The sequence below is a fragment of the Lolium perenne genome, chromosome 6, assembly GCF_019359855.2.
Source record: "Lolium perenne isolate Kyuss_39 chromosome 6, Kyuss_2.0, whole genome shotgun sequence".
Classification (NCBI taxonomy): Eukaryota; Viridiplantae; Streptophyta; class Magnoliopsida; order Poales; family Poaceae; genus Lolium; species Lolium perenne.
Genome location: NC_067249.2, coordinates 129,682,413 through 129,697,444, shown reverse-complemented (window position 1 = coordinate 129,697,444; position 15,032 = coordinate 129,682,413). Strand labels below are relative to the sequence as shown.

Sequence of the window (15,032 nt, the reverse complement as noted above, 5' to 3'; positions counted from 1 at the left end):
ATATTAAACTAACTAGATTTAGATGTGCGCCTTGGCGCACGATCCCGTGAAAATCATGCCTATGATTATTTTGTATAACTAAGATAAAATAGCTTTTAGTGGAAGATATTAAGATAAATATTTGCATAACTTCTGAATATCTTACTCTTAGTTATTGGAACCAATATATTTTATTCTTATATGCTGGACTTTTTTTTTGGATCTCCTGGATCTGGGACTCAATGTGTTATGACTAAGCAAGTGAAAAACACACATGACCGTTCAAAATGGAAGCAAAGAAGAAATGAAAAAAAAAATCCACATAAGTTGCACGACTGTGTTGCAATAGGAGACAATTTTCTGCCCGCCTTGTTAGCATACTTCAATGAAATTTAACTTAACTACTAAAATCTAATTTTCTACCATAATTCTTAGCATTCTACCTGTACATATAATACAGTGCCATGCTTGTCATGCACACTTTCAAAACTAAAGTAATTACATGAGTTTCAAGGCATCAAAAAGTTAACTCTGACCATATGAATTAACTGTTATAGGGTTATCAGTTTGGGTTTTTGACAAAGATAAACAATCAACGGTCAAATGCAGCTCACATGTCCATCTCATGGGATTGCTGGAGAGTCTAGCCATCGGGTTTATGCCTTGATGGTATGAACCAATCAGCCTCAGAGCATGCTCATGTTTAACATCATACTTAAACAACACCTCCTACCCCTTTAACGCCAACAGACTTGCCGACCTATGCATCTCAACACCTGCAGCACAAGTATACCCCAAATGAAAACATGAGCAAACCATTAGTTAATCACAAGTACAACTGAACTTACGGCTGACTGTGACACATTGCAAAAAAAAGGAGTATGATTATCGCACTGATAAACTATTTGAAAACCGTTATACTGACGTTTCATGAAAATCTATTATGGATAAGCGGCGAGTGAGGAAACACATAGGGCTTACTTGTTCCAGAAGTACAAAAATAACCGAGCAAGAAGGGATTGTCAATAGCAACATCCACATAAGTTGTTAACATTCCATTGAAGGGAAAGTGACATACAGTAAAACAGAGAAATGTAGCACACACAAGTAGACAAAATAAGGAAATATATTCTACAGATGAGCACTGGTTTGGGTACTAATTTATAACCCGAATAGACTACTGATCTAGAGTTGGGTTAAGGAATAGAGCATGCAAAACAAAGAACTAAATAGCATGATCTAACTAAAAGCAAAATCGATTCATAGAAATGTAAACAATATGGAAGAAATTATCATGGGAGATTACATGAAAAAAACATAGCAAGATAAACAACTAAAAAGGACTTTTGTGAAGTAAACTGGGAAATAATTCGAGCTAAATAGAGGATAATTTAAAATAACTGTGATGGATTGAAATAGTAGAATTGAAAAGGCATCAAAAGAGAAGCACAGCTGTGAACCATCGTACAGTGAGAATAAAGTAAAAGGTCGAGGAAACAATTAAAAAGCAAGAAAAAAGAAAGGGAAAAGTTGTTAGCAGCTTATATTAGAAAATGCAAGGAAATGATCAAGGTACAGAGAGAAGGAAGTGGTTCCTAGTTCAATAGCCCAAGATCTCAGCATGATATGGTTAAGTGCCAGTTGCAGACTCACATTAGTAGGTTTTATGCCTAGGAACTGGCTATGTAATGTAAATGGTTCCCTGCTAGGAAATATACTCAGTGTGTGTGATAAGAAAATAAGTAGTTAGATGAATGTACACAATGTGCGATAATTTTATTGCCACACCTCACCCATTGTTACAGGTATAGCTGGTCTGAACCTAGCTCCAAAATCGCTTTTAAAAATAAATAGAGGAAAATTAAGGGAAGCAAATGTACTTTGTGCGCAAATACAGAGACAATAAGGATGAACTGCTTAGGTATGAAGCAGTTGGGTCTTGTCACCTACCTGGAATCTTGCATCTTTGGTTGGACTAATTGTTGACGCTGAGGACGATGGCCACAATATAAAAGTCTATCAATTGATCAAAAACAGTTCTATCTTGCTTGCAGAAATCTAATTTCAGATCAATTATTTCTTTCATTTGAGCGTAAATTGCAATAATGTCACCTATGTACATGGTATGGTAATCTAGCTAGTAATCCTTTCGTCTACTAATAAGTGTATGTTAGGACATATCTTAAATCAAACTCTATTAACTTTGACTAACTTTCTAGAAAAAAGTAGTAGCATTTATGGCACCAATTTAATATGGCTAGGCTCATCTTGACATGTAGTTCAATAGTACAGTAGTTTGATGTCGCATATGTTGTTATTTTTGTGTAATAATCTAGTCAACTTTAAAAAAATTTAACTTCCAAAAAAAAGCACTTACTCGTGGACGGAGGGAGTAGGGCACAATATTCTTATAGTGTATCACCTGACCCGATTGTACCTATATCTAGAACACAAAACTCAAGTATATATTAGGAAAAAGTACCTTTGTGTCTAGCCAAGGAAATTGATGATTTCTTGTGCAAAAGCCAAAACCTGCCGTTTGAGGTGGATTGGCCGGTGCATAGCTGCAAGGAGAATAAGCAAAACTAATTGAGGAAATGAACAACCACAGCCCACACAATCCAAAAGGAAACCAATCTGAAGAACGTGTGAACCAAAACGAACAAGAGGACCACATCCAACATAAAAAAACCATGACCAACACGACATCCTTTGCTTGAGCAGAAGAGAAACCGGCCTTGAGCCAAACTGGACCGACTTCTTCATGGCTTTCAGAGGCAAATTCCAGCGTGAACCTCATCTCCCTAGCATATCGCGGTTAGCACTGTGGAGCTGAGTATCCGGTGAAACAGAGGTGAAACAGAGGTGATGATAAGGCCAGTTTCTAATATGAACAATTACGGTGGACAATATTAAATTATACTCAAGGAAAATACTTTCTAATATGAACATAATGTAATTTGTCCTCTAGTGCTAAACCAAATTGGCAACAAATTAGTCCTTACTAACGAGCATTAAAAAACTCCTCTATAGACTTGATGACTTGATGTTAGTATGCAGGAATAATACTTACTTATACCACTCATAAAAAGATCACCTTATCTGAAGACGAACAAGTTCAGTACCACACAAAGCCAGTTCAGGAGCTCATTTGTTGATCCTTAAAAGGTGTTAATAAGCAGGCCTTCAGAGAGAAAGATTTAGCATTGATCATTAAGGAAATTTATAGGAAATGCATAAAGTAAAATAATTAATGTTCAATATCAAAAGCATGTAAAGCACTATCGATCTTCATTATTTTATTCTTCAATGGTGGCAAGGGTTACCTTAAGTGCTCATCATTAGGAGTTTAGTTTTGTTACGGACCAGCCAAAGTGAGAACAAAAAGGCAGAAACACATGAACGTAGGACATTGTTGATTGCTCTAGAGAGTTGACCCTGAAATAGTAGGAGAATTAAATATTTAGGGTACAACTATTCAACCTACAAAAGGGGAAATGCGCGAACCCACAAAGCATATTGAAGATCAACAACTATAATGACTGAAAGTAAAGCACAGCAATATTCTCAAATACGACCGCTGAAAGTAAAGCACAATTTTAATTTGGTACCAAATATAAGTTAGCAAAAGGCATATGTTTGATCAACTTCATTATAGGAAAACAAGCATAACAATCGATGAATTTTACCTAATCAAAGAAATACAGTAGCTATATTATCTGACATCCAACAATCTGACCAGGAAATAAAAGAGAACACTTCATAGCTCTAGGGATCAACATGAACTCTTCCTTCATACTCCATCTCAATTAATCTCTGAAATAAAAAAGCATAAGTTTCAGTACAGATGAATAGTCCAAGTTGGTATACATAACTGTACTATCTGTAATGTAATAGAAGGGAAAACAACCAGGTAAAGTGACATTTTAATATCTATAGTGTGTATGATAAAGATCATTTCTGATGTCTCAATATAACAATTATTACCATAGAAAATAATTATTGGATTCTCACTGTACATATAATTGATTAATTTTAACTAACTGCTGTTGAAGGTCAGTGTTGATGTGCCCAACGCCCATAATTGTGGTTGAAGGTAGAAATTAGAGCATATAGTCTACACTAATTTTCATAAGAAAAACAACCAATTATTCAGAGAAAAATATTTAGTAATAGTTTGGAAAAATCATGGTCGCCTTATCTAAGCAATATATTCATCATAACAACCTAGATCATAGGCAACAGATTATTACCTAGCGGGGAGATGGGGTTGAGTTGCCAAAATAACAATGTGATATACTACATATCCATGATAAAATTTATTCATGTTGTGTAGTATAAACAATACCTGGGTCTCGAGGGAACCAACTGATAGGTGCTGGAGATTTTTTATCTGCACGCGGCATGGAATGTTGCCGCTGACCATTGCAATACCGCACATGTGAGCACCATCACGTGTGCGCCTGAAATTAACGGGAAACACAAACATTAGCCTAAAATTATTTGTAGATATGCTCTACTGGAATGTGCATCATGTCCACCAGTGAAATGAAAGGTACCCAAGCCTATCCTCTGTTTGGCCACAATTTGAAAACTTTCTTTTGCGAATAAATTTGAAAACTTGATTAACTTGCAAATTTAACTGATGCACGTTGAAAGAAGAAATACTCCATATTCAGTTATATGCGAAGATGCAAAGGAAGTTGGGAAAAGTAAATCTCGCATTTCCTATTAGCAGTAACATGCCAAAGCATTAAATTCATAACCTTCTGCTGATCTATAGAACTTGTATAGGCTACTACATAATTGGACTGCTAAAACACTGTTGCTCACCTAAAGAACACCACAATGAAGAAACAATTAGATTCCAAAACATGTTAGACCACAGAAGCACCACATCTGCATGTCGCTGAATCTGCACTTCTTATATAACAATAACAACTATTCCAGCAATATTCTAGAGCAATTTTGTAGTACACCGTCCACCCCCAAAGGGGAAAATAAGATCATTTACATCAACTAACTTTGCATTCGATAATAGAAGTGCTTCAGTACAGAGAAATAAATAACATTTAAGAGGAAAATCCAAAGAGGGAGAAAATAAGTAAAACAATGCTCAGTTAGGAATAATGTTCACCTGGCACTTGTATTTGTCAGTTTGTCTTCCTCCATGCTCAAAGATAATTAGAAAGCTCGACACTGAAAAAGAAGACAATAATTCGGCGATATTAGGAATTGCATACCAAATAAACAAGTGACATTGCAGCGGTCATCTATGAGGAAATCTAGAAAAGAAAGATAAATCACCTCATGTGTCGATGCCTCATGCCAAATATCAACTTCAAGTCACGTATCTTATCTTCTCTGCTACCTGCCCATAATATAGAGTCAAATTAGACCTTGGGGCTGCTCATGGAGGGACGAGGACAATAGGGGCGCCACGCTCCACTGCGCTGAGGACGACGGCATCGATCTTGTTCCCTTGAGCCATCTCCCAGCCACCATAAGCAGAACTGCGTCATTACCTGCTTCAGGTAACATTGGGAAATATAAGTTTGGAGTATCACCCAGTATTAGTCAGCTGAGAGCAATAATCTAATAGAGAAATCAGATTATAGGTAAAAATAGCTCACATGAGAGTGCCTCAATAATTGCAATAGTCAGTTCTGATAACTTGTGAGACAAAATACAAACACAAGATAGAGGTAGTAAGTACGTGGATCAGAAAAACAATAACAAATTAGAACTAAAATGGTACAAAACTATTTTTTCAACTGGCTCACAGTATTATTGTATGCTAGGTAGCTGTATAAATCCTTGACCCACTAAACCATGTGAAAAAATGGCAATTTAATGGCATGCTTCAAAGTAAGAAATGAATGAAAAAATATATCTTTGCCTACAGCAGATAGTTGAGTGATTTCAACATGCCAACACATTTACATTGCAACTTCCGATCTAAAAGCAACATGAAGTGACTACAAAAGGTAAAGAGAAGTGATTTGGCAATAAATCCATGAATTTATAGATAAAAGAACTTGTCATGACATACATGAACGACATACATGAATGGTTAAAAATTACCAGCTTTGCTGCTTTAGTATATAAATCTTGGAAACAATATCAGGAGTAATATTTTAAAATAAGGGGTGGTCAGTTCACCTACACAGGCTCCTTCTGTAGATTAATTCAGGCTAAGTACAAAAATAATGGAGAAAAAATTTGCTTCTGTTTCCAAATACAATACGAATACCTTTACTTATTTCCTTTACAATGAAAAAATTCAAACAATCAGCACCAAGAAGTGTTCCTTTACATGAACAAAACACAAGAAAAAAATGAGGTGCTAGGAGAAACCTGTAGGTCTCCAACGAGGGCCCTCTCTCGCCTGGCCCTTGGCGAAGGTCGCCCGCGCCGCCCTGCCGCGCTGGCCCCTGCAGAGGTCGCCCGCCCGGCCGCGCCGCCCCTTGCCCACGCCGGCGGCCCCTGCCGGAGGTCGGCCACGCCGCCCGTCGCCCGTGCCGGCTGTTCCAGAGAGGACCGCGGTGGAGGCAGAGGGGTGGAGAGGCTGCAAGGTGAGGGATTTGGGGAGAGGCGTGCGGGGACTGGGAGGAGGACGGGCAGAGGAGGATGCGCTCAACGATTTGGCAAAGGCGGCTAGGGTTTCGCTCCGTCGATCTCGGTTTTATACGCAGGCACTGAAATACCGAAAGTACCCCTACGGGTGGAGACCTCCACCGGTTGACGCCAATGCGAACCGAAAGAGATTCCAGCCGCAGTGGCTGACGTGCGGGGCCAGCGAAGGTGGGGCCCACATGCAGCCGGAGGCGGGTAACAACCGACCATTGCATGGGGATAGCTAGTGAGAGGATTCTCTGTCTCTTCTGCCCAGAATAAACGAACCAGATGCGTTGATGGGGTGATCCAACGGCCACGAAGCAAGGATCGCTGTGAGAGCCCCATGGGGGTGCAGCAATTATACCTTTAGATACCTAGTTGTGCCGCAGTCCAAAGCAGCCGCGGCAATCCGCCGCGGCAACCAGAAAGGCGGTGACCTACAAAGATAGAAACAAAATCCATAAGAAAGCACGTCAGTCGTAAGGTGCTAGCATACCGAAAAGGCAAGCGAGTATAGAAACGTAAAGAAGCAGAAGAAATCCCCACGACGAAGAACATCTCGGTGGAAAAATATCTAAAACCAGATCCATGCGGAAGAAGACGGAGAAGAGAAAGTAAACAATCGCAAAGAAGAAATCAAACCAAAATCCCGACAGCGAAGACCCAGGCGGAAGGGCAAGATGACGGAAAAGAGGGAAGAAACAATCGGAAAAAAAGAAATCCGAATCCAGCAGCAGAAGGTCAATCAAACCCAACCCCGATTCGGCCGCACAGAGATAAATCAAACCCCAACACCACACGGAGGATCACGGATCACAAACCCATACAAACGTTGTAAGAAGCGAATGGCTTGCAAGGCTGATTCCTCAAATGGACACGGTGAACCACATGACGCAACAGACCAAAAAAAATGGGCCGGCGCGGACAACAGCAGTATCAAGCTCCACGCCTCCAAGGACGGAACCATCGCCGCCCACCTCACGCAGGTAGGCTTGGTATGACAACCGACAGTGGGAAGCAACCAACTCCAACAAATGCAGAGGGGAATAGGAGACGACGAACATCCTGTGGCACAAAGTACGTAAATGCAAGGAGACGCACACGAAAGTAAAGGAAAAACCCAGAGGGCACACTTTTATCAGGAACATGGCAGTAGAGTTCAGTAACAAAAATAAGATGCATGTACATAAAAGAGATAAACACAATGGGCGGATGAGGTGGGCAGAGATCAATACCTGACAAACAAGGACTCCCAGCAACAACTCACGTGCAGTTCCAACAACAGCTCACAGTAGCAAATAACCTAAAGCACATAGGAATGGTGAACAATCAGACGGTAAGAATCTTGCACACCCGTGGTACTTCAGAAGTATACCATGGCTATTGTATAAGCTTCCTCTTGATTGCATCTTAAATAAGCTAAATGTTATTCTTAGATGGCACACAAACCAAGTGAAGGTGGGTAAACATTTCAGGACATTCAGGTCTGGGCCTTTCATGACATTTGAATAACAAGCTTCTTCAACGTGAACCTAACAGTATACGACAGCTGAGACACACACACGTTGGGTACTTTAGTGTTTTTTCCTTGGCCTGAGACTGTGGTTTAATTTGTAGCTGAACCAAAGGTAGCACCAAAAATGAAGTGGTACTTCTGAATAACTGTCACAGAAAAGCAAGCACTGAAGAATATACATAGAAGTAAGGCATTTTCCAGGTTTGGTACTGCCTAATGCATATTTATTTGTGCAAAAATCCCATTAACCCATATGGAAATTTACCTGCTATCCCCGAAAAGGCGGAAGGACCTTATAGGACTGCCAAGAGTACCCAACATCCTTCCTTCTTTCAACAAGAGATAGTAGAACTTGAATCCTTTTATTGGACAGAGTGCTTTCTGCCTTGCCTTCTTGATCGTACGTACTGGTCCCTATCAAATAGAGTTTCCCACACCTATGACGTATACATTTATGCCAGATTATGGAGACTTGCATCCCCTTATGGACGTACTTCCTGCTGAGGAAGTATTAGCAAATTGATGCAAGTATTAGCAATGTTTCTCTCCAGAGACAACAACTCGGAGTACAGCTCAGGGAAGTAGGCAATGCTCAGCCATCTCCATATTCAGAAAGAGCCTTAGTAAATATAGGAAAAGAAGCAATAAAGGAATTTGCACATGCTGAGTTCTTTTATTATTTAAATGTGTGGATTTTCTGTGCTATTTGTTCAACCATTATCTACCCTTGATACATTGTCTTAGTACCATTAATTGGCAGACTGCAAATTGTGGAATTAGGCCGGATTTTATGTCTACATAACTATTAATATATGACCAACTGCAGCTCAGTAAGCTACCAAGTCAAAGAACATGTGGTGTATGCAGCATTCATTTATACCTTATACTTTAAAGGTGCACGAAGATAAACACATGCAGGCCATTCAATTGAATTAGTTGGTAGTAGATCCCCGTAAATTATTTTATCTTGAAATTCTCCTCATTTCTACACTGTCATGTTAATATAATTTGTCTTTCTAAATACAGGCTAAAGAGATCCACAACGTCCCCTTACAAAAAAACCAAGTAATAAACTAAACCATTATCGTTGCTGAATGACTGTTTTGCTAACCATACAGGTACATGATAAAAATCTGAATGTACATGTTGTGTTGTTGAATGGTGTTTAGTAAATCCTTAATATAGCACTTCACAAACCAAATAGAGCACAGTTTTTTTCTGAAAACTGTAGATGCACACCTTAAGGTATGCACCAGGCAGCTAGAAGGAGAGGAGACGAGCCCTCTCTTCCTACAGAAATTTCTATCCTCCACGCAGCATGATGGAAACTAAGATAAGATATGGGTTGCTCCCTGGGTACAATGTATTATGGAGGTTTCTTTTTGTCTGATTAAGCACACGCACTCATGGTTTGTTGGATCTACCGATACACCCATACATGGCGGATCTGGAACAATTACCGTACAGAGGAGGATGGAACAGAGGGCACTCACCGGCAGTACAGGCGAGCAGAAATCCAACAGAAGCAACCGCTCAACCCCACGCGGCAATCCCAGCGAGACGACGACCTGGAAAGGAAGAAACAAAATTCAAAGGAAACCACGTCAGGCGTAAGATGCGAAGATAGGATAGTAAAGAAGAGCAAAAACGAAATCTCTCCAGCGAATAGAAGAGGAATCGCAAGAAGGAAAGAAAACCAAATCCTACCAGCGAATAGAGCGAGATGAGGAAGGAAACATCTGGGGGAAAAAGAAACGGAAAGAAGAGGCCCGAATCAGGCTGCACGAAATCAATCTCGTCTGTTCCGATTCGTCCGCCCAGAGATCAGCCGAACCGCAGTACCAGCCGTTGGCTTTAGGAGGGGAAGGGGAAAAGGGACGGAGGTCACCTCAACCAAGCTCACAGCATAGCGCCGCCATGGAGCACGCCTGCGGCCGCCGACGATGATGAGCAAGTGGTTGACACGGGCGCGGCGGATCGACGGCGCAGCGACCGGGCGGACGAGGCGAGCAGGAGAGGACAGCGTGGGCGAAGGTAGAGCGGCGAGGGAGAAGTGAGGCGGATGGGCACGGGGGTCGACGCCGGCGCACGAAAAGGGCCTCTCTCCCAGGCAGAGCTCCTCTGTGGGCGAATGTCGTGCCGACAGCGGCCGAGCGCACTCACCGGCCGAAACGACGCGGGGGGAAATGTCGAATCTACCCCCGGTAGTGGAGATATTTCGACGGGCCGATAACACGCTGGACGCAAACAAATCCCACCCGGAGCGACCGACAGACGGGCCCGAACGATGGTGGGGTCCACAAACAGAGTGAGGTGGGTAGACCACGCCCGTTGCATGGCTGTATCTAGCAGGAGAAATGCCCACGCGCGGGCTGAACGAACCAGAAGGCTCCACAGCACGCTCGACCGGATCTAGTTTCACCCGCAGCAACTGACGAGCGGGTCCGCACGCAGGTGGGGCCCAAAAACAGCCTGAAGCGGGTAGAAGATTGCCGTTGCATGGGTTTATCTAGCTGCCTGTGAACCAGAACGAACGGACGAGATTTGCCCAGCTGTGAAGATCGGACGGTCCAGAATCGAGAATCGCTGTGAGGAGGCCATGGGGTTGCAGCAATTATACCTTTAGATCCTTGTAGAACAAGGAGCAATCGTAACGGATCAGATCTACTAAATAATGATCAAGCGGGGTGCCGCCCCCACACCTAAGATAGGTGTGAGGGCGGCTAGACATGCAAGGGTTGCACTACGATAGCATGTTACGCGAAGAACTATGCTAACCCTAATACATCTATGATAACTACGTTGCTCGCCATCAACAAGGCTTCAGTACGAGCAACGCATGAACAACGTGGAGCTTGTGCTGCCTAGATCGCAAGATGCGATCTAGGCAGCATGTCGCTTACCGGTAGAAACCCTCGAGACGAAGGAGTTGGCGATGCGCCGAGATTGATTTGTTTGGTTGAACGTGTCTTGTTGTTTATTCCATAAACCCTAGATACATATTTATAGTCCAAGGGACTTTCTAACTTTAGACGTGCACCTAACCGTGCACGGGCCAAACTCTAACCAATCGACACGTATCCTAATATATTACAGATACAAGGGCAAACTAGCCCAAACTCAGCATAACAGGCCGATTCACGTAATTCTTCCATGTATATTTCTTTAAGTCCATCTTGATCGCGGCCCACCTCTGACTCGGTCAAATTCTGGTGATAACACATGCCCCCCTGGTTTTGGAATTGGTAATTCCAAAATCACTCTGCTTTCCTTCGTCGGGTCATGTCGTGGCAGAACTGTTGCAGTATCCTTCATCATGATGCCTTGCCTTCTCAACTTCTCTGCGTGACCTGGCAGTTTTTTTTTCTTTAGGCACCACTTCCTCGGAAACTGCTGTGGCATTGAATTTCCACTATATCCCCTTTTATTTAACCGCTATGAACAGTTCTCCTTTGCATCTCCTTCGCATTAGCACTCCAAAAGCCCTCCTGCGCCACCATGTCTTCTTCCTCCTCTGCTCCATCGGATCTTTCCAGCCAGTCCTCCCCTTCCTGTGAGCCGACGCCAGAGCCGACCCAGGAGGAAGTCCACGCGGCGAACACCCGCCGCGCCATCGAAGCTGGGGAGGAGTCCAGCCACGACTTCTCCGTCTGGTCCGAGGACGACAAGTCCCTGACCGACGGGGAGAGCGACCTCCGCTTCCTCGCCAGCGGGGAAACGGAGGAGGAGAGCGACGACGACCGCTTCTCCTACGACTTCACCTCTTCCGAGGAGGTGGAGGAGGAAGAGGAGGAGGAGGAGGAGGACGACACCTCCTCCGACGAGCCGCCGGCCAAGCGGTTCTGCCCTTGGCCGGGCAACCTCAGCGACTTCGACAGCGACGATGACGCTGACGAAGAAGATGAGGACAATGAGGGCCCAGTCGGCGGCCACTGGAGCGACGACGAGCCCGTCGGGAGCAGCGCCGACAGCGGCGACGACGGCGACGACGAGGGCAGTGACGGCCCGTAGATAGGACCTCTAGTATAGGGCCAGTAGCAGTAGATGGGGCAATGTATCCCCTAGTATTTCCTTTTGAGAGCAATCAGCTCTTTGATGTAAGAAATCTCGCCTATCAATGAAGAACTTTTCCCCAATTTGATTTTGCCGATTTCCTTTGAGCTTAATTTAGCCGATTCCCTCTCATACTGACCTTGCCAATTCGCCCCCTTTGCCAATGCGTAATGAGCCGATAGCAACGCATCGGTCCTTTGAAATTCACCCTTCCCTTCTTCAACTGATGATTTTTTAGATCTGGTGGATAATGTAGAATCTTCAGGAAACCCTTTGAATTCTTCCAACCAAACCCAATGGTCCTCTTCAATACTCATCATTTGTGAAGAAGGTTGCAATGAAAGATCAGCCGATGGTATCCCAATCAGCTCCTTAAACAGAGCAAAACAGAGTATCCACCAGGCCTGCTGCCCCCCGAGCCTTACTCGAGGCGAGAATGTCAGAGAGAATGCGCCAAAGCCGATCCCCTTTCTTCCTTAGACAGCCGATAACCCCTTCTGTCAACACAGCTGAACTAGCACCAAAGATTGGAAATCCTCGACAAAAAGGTTCAGGAACCCGGATCGGCTCGAAGCAGCTGAAGAAATTTCCATTGTTTTACTCCTGCGAAGAAGCAGAAGGCACCACAGTTGGCCTGGATTTGGTGGAGATTCGGTAAACCTCGCATAATTTCACTAGAGTCGATGGCTGAGCACCGGCTGCTTCTCAATTCTAAAGTCGATGCCCTTGCATCGGCTGTCTAAAATTTTTTTTACTGGCCGATTTTCTCCTATCGGCCCCAATATTTCACTGCATACATGTCCTCTGTTCCCATGTTCATCGTGTTTAGGTGCCCCCCGAGCCGAATCTGTCAGGGAATGGCAGATATCGGCTCTGTAATTCGCACGTCGGCTCCTGATAGGGTCAAGGATGAACACAAGCAGAACATGTGGTGAGGATAATTTTGGCCGATCGCTGGAATCGGCCTCCATATCTGTTGAAGTGTTGAATGAAGGTTCTGTAATGTTCCTTCATAATTTTTGGGGCCGATCACAAGGATCAGCCTCGCCCCGTTTGCTCATTGGTTTAATCTTGCTACTCGGTCAGGCTGGTGGATAAAACCAGCCCAACCTCTGACTTGATGCGCCTGCTATCGTCCACCTTGAGTGCATCGTAGGATCGTGGAGCACCAAGCTCCGTCGGAAGGACGAGCACCATGTTTGTGCCAGCCGATGTTTCATCATCGGCTTTCCTTTGCTTTGGGCGCCACTCCATTTTCCGTGGACGACCCTCTTCGTCCAGGGTTCGCTGAACTTTCGCAGCCAGATCCGGTCGTGCCTTCCTTAAAGTATGCAAGTATAACCTTTCAGCTTCCTCCAGGCCGCGCAATCGCTAAACCCTGCACTTTTGGGAACGGCTGAGTCCGTCAGGGCACCACCTTGGACGGTGGTTCCTGTCTTCTTCTTCTTCTTCTTGTCCCTCGTCTTCGGAATCCTCGAGATCTGCCCACCGAGGGAACTCAGCATGTTTGCTTTGTGGCGGGAGAGGCCCTAAGCGCCTGAACACAGACACGTTGGCTGCCTCCTTCTTCTTCTGGTTGCATTCTGGGCAATTGCCGATTGTGGGCAATCGGCTCATTCCTGAATCCCAGCAGTGTCTGAAGAAGGGGCAGTCCCAGTGCCTGGCGTTGTCGTCTTGCTCCCTTGATTCTTCTTTGGCACGGCGCTCGTGCTCCTCCTCATCGCGATCATGCCGACGATGTCTTCTGGCTTCTCTAGCCAGATGATATCTTTCACCATCATCGCTTGATCGTCGGCGTTGGTCATACCGACTCACATACTTGTTGAGGAGGTGATCAGAGAGGGGTCGCTGATATCTCATGTTCTTCACTTCTCCCTCTGTGACGTAGCGCTTGCCATCATGACGGAGCCGATCGCGTGGAGCGGCCTCTTCTGTATCCTTGCTACGAGAGCAGCTGCCCTCGTCTCCATCTTTGCCAGAGTGGTTCCCAGGTCCTACCATGTTGATGCTGAACGAGGATCCTGGCTGGCAACCTTCAGGGTAAGTGCAGTCTACCATGTTAACGGCGGGAAAGGGCTGGGTGTCGACCTTCATGGCGTACTGGTTGAAAATTAGACGTCCTTTTTCTATCGCCGCTTGGATGTGCTGACGCCATACCCTGCAGTCGTTGGTGGCATGGGAGAGCGAGTTGTGCCATTTGCAGTATGGCTTTCCGTTCAGCTCTTGCGCCGTGGGGAATTTGAGACCTTCAGGTATCTTCAACTGCTTTTCCTTGAGTAGGAGGTCGAAGATTTGCTCAGTCTTGGTCACGTCAAAATCAAATCCCCTGGGCGGGCCTGGTGGCTTTACCCACTTGCATGACACGGGGGTTTCTCCCCGAGTCCATTCAGCCACTGCTACCTCTTGGTCTCCCGCAGGAACTTCGTCTTCCTCTGCATCGACCAGGACTACTGCACGCTTGAACTTGTCTTGGTACAGGTCCAGGTGGCGCTGTTCATATGCTGACAGTTTCTGAACCATATGCGCCAGTGAGGGATAATCTGCTTGGGAGGCCATGTCCTTGAGCTGTGTTGCAAGGCCTGCTACTGCCAACTCGACTGCTTCTTTTTCAGTTATACGAACCGAATAACATCGGTTCCTAAGATTCCTGAAGCGCTGGATGTATTCTGTTACAGTTTCTCCGCGCTTCTGACGTAGTTGTGCTAGATCGGCAATGCCAGACTCGGAAGCCTCTGAATGGTACTGCATATGGAACTGCTCTTCCAACTGCTTCCAAGTCCGGATGGAGTCTGGTGGCAAAGAGGTGTACCATCCAAAAGCCGATCCCGTGAGGGACTGTGAGAAGAGCCTCACGCATAGTTGATCC

The 15,032-nt window shown here is 44.5% G+C and overlaps 1 long non-coding RNA gene across 8 annotated transcripts; it reads right to left on the bottom strand.

Moving 5' to 3' along the window:
* Positions 1–328: 328 nt before the first annotated feature.
* LOC127334553 (uncharacterized) lies at positions 329–6,065 on the bottom strand. 8 transcript variants are annotated; one of them, XR_007872237.2, is made up of 4 exons: positions 5,287–6,065; positions 5,117–5,178; positions 4,328–4,442; positions 329–3,795 (listed from the first exon to the last, which is right to left on the bottom strand). It is a non-coding gene; the product is annotated as an uncharacterized lncRNA (long non-coding RNA). The 8 variants fall into 8 exon arrangements; XR_007872242.2 differs by lacking the exons at positions 5,117–5,178; positions 5,287–6,065 and having other exon boundaries at positions 329–3,163; positions 3,306–3,417; positions 3,669–3,795; positions 4,328–5,093; XR_007872240.2 differs by lacking the exons at positions 5,117–5,178; positions 5,287–6,065 and having other exon boundaries at positions 329–755; positions 2,462–3,795; positions 4,328–5,098.
* Between the last annotated feature and the right edge of the window lie 8,967 nt (positions 6,066–15,032).